This window comes from Equus caballus, chromosome 5, assembly GCF_041296265.1.
Source record: "Equus caballus isolate H_3958 breed thoroughbred chromosome 5, TB-T2T, whole genome shotgun sequence".
NCBI classification, from domain to species: domain Eukaryota; kingdom Metazoa; phylum Chordata; class Mammalia; order Perissodactyla; family Equidae; genus Equus; species Equus caballus.
In genome coordinates this window covers 46274866-46279211 of record NC_091688.1, presented here as the reverse complement: position 1 = coordinate 46279211, position 4346 = coordinate 46274866, and the positions used below count along the sequence as shown (strand labels likewise).

Below are 4346 nucleotides of genomic sequence, written 5' to 3'. Positions count from 1 at the left end.
GTGCTCCCCACTAGCACCCTTAGGCCCGGGCTGGCAGAGGCCCCTGGGAAGAACATGAACCAATTGTGCTCCCACTGCTCTGCCCCTTTCTGATGCCTCCAGACGTGGGCACCACGGGGCAGGGACCTCCCATTTGTTCAAGATGCAGCATCTCTCCCAGAGCAGGGCCTGGCATCTAGTAAACACCTAATAAATGCTTGAAAATTGCAGGCATTCTAATGCAAGGTCCTGGGAAGCTGAAGAGGAGGAGAAGAAAGTGGGTAAGCTTCGGGGCAGCCTAGAGTATGAGAGACAGACAGACAGACAAGACACCTACGTGGAGAGAGAGAGAGAATGTCCAAGAACCAGATTTAGTGTGTAAAAGCCACAGAGGTCTTTTTTTTGCTCAAGAAACTCAACAGAAGAACCAAGGGAAGGTGAGCCGACAACTCTAAGGGTCCAGGTCTGCACAAGGTGCGTTGTCAGGTGCAGGGTTCTGTTGCTTTCTATGATTTGTCTCAAATGGGATGATTGTTGCTCTCAGAGAGTTTCCAGGCTGGGCACGAGGAGGGGGATCTGAGGCCAGCTCCTTGGATTGTGGGCATGAAGCTGAATTTCCACAGAGAGCAAGGCAGCTAGAGTTCATAGGACAAAGATCAAGTGACAAGAGAGATGGACAGAGAGAGAATCCAGGCATATGTGTATTCAGGCATATTCGAGTATTCAGCAGAGTACTGATCAGGGCCCGCTTATGAAGGAACTGTCTGAAGCCAGGGGAAGAGACTTCTGAAAAGATCGTGGAACAGTGCCTGGTGCTCACCCAGGATAGGAAATCATACTTGCTCCCACCTGCCAGACTGGACTATTCGTAATTCATGGGCCATTGGGAAGAACACCCAGGAAGGTCTTGTTTCAGTGGTGGGAATAACCAGCCCCAGACTGATCCATCTAAAAAAGAAATCATAAAAGCAGGATTCAAAGGAATCAAACTGTTTAAAAGTCACTTCGCTGTACCCCAGAACAAAACTCAAGAAGATTTATAGGAATACCAAGATAGTCAGTACCCAAGAAGGAAAACTTTCACAATGTCTGGCATCCAATCAAAGAACGCCAGGGGTGTGGAGAGGCAGGAAAACATGATCCTTAATGAGAAGAAAAATCAACCAAGTGAAATTGAGCCAAAACTGACACAATGTTAAAATTAACAGAGAGGCCTTTAAAACAGTTATTCTGACTGTGTCACATACGTCCATGGAGTTAAGTAGAAACGTGGAGTATATACAAATGGACAGAATCAAACTTTAGAGATGGAAACTATAACACCTGAGATAACAGACTCGCCAGATGGAATCAACAGCAGTTAGACATTGCAGAAGAAAAGGATTAGGGGACACAAAGCCAAGAACAATTGAAAATGTACAAAATGAAACTCAGTCAAAAACATTTTTTCTAATACACATCTATCAGTGAATGCTAGGGCAACTTTCAAAGGCCTAATATACGAGTAATTGAGTCCGGGGAAAGACTTGGGATGAAGAAATAATTTTAGAAGAAACAACGACAGAAAAATTTCCAGTTATAATAAAAATTATAAACCCACTGATCTAAGGAGCCAAATGAGCACAATGAAGGACCACAAGAAACGCGAAGAAAACTGCGTCCAGTCACAATATAATTCAATTGCTCGAATCCATTGAAAAAGAAAAACTCTCCAAAGCAGCCATGGCAAAATGACATGGTACATACAGAAAACAAAAATAAAGATGATATCAGATTTCTCATCAGAAGCAGTACAAGTGAGAAGACAGTGGAGCAATATCTATAAATGACTGAGGGGAAAAAAAGTCAACATGGAATTGTATGCTTCCTCCCCCAAAAAAGTCTTTCAAAAATGAAGGTAACTAACGACTTTTACAGACATACAAAGTCTGAAAGAATTCGTCATTAGCAGATGCACACTACAAGAAACATTGAAGGAGTCCTCCAGGAAGAAGGACACTGATGCCAGATGGAACTCTGGATGTACACAAAGGGATAACGGACAACAGTAACGGTATCTGCACAGGAAAATATTTAAGATTTTTTCTTAGTATTTAAGCCTCTTTAAAACCATGGGACAGATTAAACAAAAGTAACAACGACGGATTGTGGGGTTTATAACATGTGTAAAGTGCACTGCAGGACAGCGATATCATACAGGCGGTAGGGGAGAAATGTGGAGAGGTATGATACCACTTGAAGGCAGACTGTGGTAAGTTGCAGATGTGTGCTGTGAATCCTAAAGCAGTCGCTGAAATGACAAAGAGTCATAGCGAATAAGCCAACAAAGGAGAGAAATGGAACCATACAGAAGCCGTGTAAACACTATGACAGAGCAATTGCTCTTCCAGGACTCCACCCTATAGAAATACTGGGGCAAGTGGCCAAAGATATGTGTACAAGAATGATGACTACAGCATTATTTGTAATCATAAAATCCTAGAACCAACTTAACTTAAAACGTGTCTGGAAAGGGTTAAGTAAATACTAGTCCCAACCAATGATGGAAGAAACTCCACCGTGAAAAAGAATTCCGAGCCACGACAATGTGTGTACTCTCTCAAGGATTTCCGTACTCCCAGAGACCTGTTTTCCTCCCGAGCTCTTCTGGGAGGATCTGTGACGACCTTATGATGTTGACTTAGGTCCCCCTTTTGTGCACAAGACACAGAGAATAGGAGGGGACCGGCGGAGGAGGCGTCTCTCCGCCTGTACCTGAGAGGATGTGCAGAGTAGGAACAACTGCAAACACGTCTACAACCTAAAAGTGTGAGGCTCGTCCCTGGGTGGGCTTGAACCACCAACCTTTCGGTTAACAGCCGAACGCGCTAACCGATTGCGCCACAGAGACACGCAGAGGCTCTACCCCCGCCCCCTTCGGGGAGTAGTCACTGATTCAACGCCAGGCGGAGCCACCCGCCCTTGCAGGACAGCAGTGCCGGCTCCAGAGCCTCGGAAAACCCGACAGGCGGAGTCGGCGCAGCGTGTTGATCGCCTTTGAGAGCCGCGCGTTGCGTGATTCCGGAGGCAGAAGGGCAGCCGAGCGGCCTCACCCCGCCTTGCTCCACACCCGCCTCAGATGCCAGCACCAGGGAGACACCTGGGGCCGCGACCCCCCGGGCCTGGACCGAGTGGGGCCCAAGGGAAGCTGTACCCCCCGTGGGCTCTGGTGACGGGCGGCTTGTCCCGTTTGCTCCGCCTTCATCCGACCATCTGCGCCGCCGGCGCTCCCCTCACTCCACTCAGCTGGTCCGCGGGCGGAGCGGGGAGGGAGCCGGAAGGAGGGAGTCGGGGTGGGCGAAAAGGGCAAAGGCGAAGAGCCGGGACAGAAGTGGGGGAGGCGTGGGCGGAGGACAAGAAGACTTCCCAGGAGGCCTGGGCAGAGATGCGCGCCGGATTTGGGAAGGTGAGAATTGTTTTGTTGTTTTTTTCAAATCATGTACCGGAATGGAGAGGAAGGGGGGGGGGGGAATGGAGAGCGGGCACGAAAGAGAACAGGAGCGCCTGCAGTTGTGCAAGAACAAAGCAGCGGAGTTATTGGAATGATGTTTCATCAAAATTCATAGAGCAAGGGTGGGGATTGCTGCTGGGGCTCTGGCGCGCCGTGATCATATAGTGGTTAGTACTCTGCGTTGTGGCCTCAGCAACCTCGGTTCGAATCCGAGTCACGGCAATCTTGTCTGTCATGCCTGGCGTTTCGCTTTTACTCTGTGTTGAATTCCGCACGGGGCTGCGCCCCTTACCTGGAGGCCAGAGAGCAGCTCTTTCCACTTGCCACCGGGCGCAAGGCAGTCAGGAGAAGGGAAGGAAACCCTACAGTGCGGTAAATGGTTTATCTCCGGTGGTATTTTGGAAGAGGAGCGTCCTTGATGCTCTAAATGCTCAGCAGGAGGCTCAGTGGCACAACTGATGAAAACTACTCTTTCTGTGTTACTCAGAATCTAAAGGCTCTTAAAGACCACATAAAATTGTTCATCAGATAAGTGATACCTCTTCTGTAGACCTGCTTAGCTGGTTAAACCTTGGCTCCTGGGAATCTGTGCTCCGGGGACTTTTTCAATCCTTGGCTATTGTTCTCCTTAGGGCCCTGGTTAATACCTCTCTGGTGCATTGTATACACTCAAGGATTTTAAATGCCTGTTGGCAGCCACTCATACACTCAATGGTACCCATCAGGATCAGACAACTGGAGGAACTCAACAATAACCACATACGTGATGATAATGGTGACCACAGGCCCCTCTGCCCTGACGACTCAACTAGCAGAGACAGCGAATATGTGAATTTAGGCCTGACTACATCGACAGTGGTAACTGAGAGTAACACTA

General features: G+C 48.3%; 1 non-coding gene across 1 annotated transcript; it reads right to left on the bottom strand.

Annotated features, from left to right (window-relative positions):
- Window positions 1-2795: 2795 nt before the first annotated feature.
- On the bottom strand, window positions 2796-2869 carry TRNAN-GUU (transfer RNA asparagine (anticodon GUU)). The gene has a single exon. It is a non-coding gene; the product is annotated as a tRNA-Asn (tRNA).
- Window positions 2870-4346: the final 1477 nt, after the last annotated feature.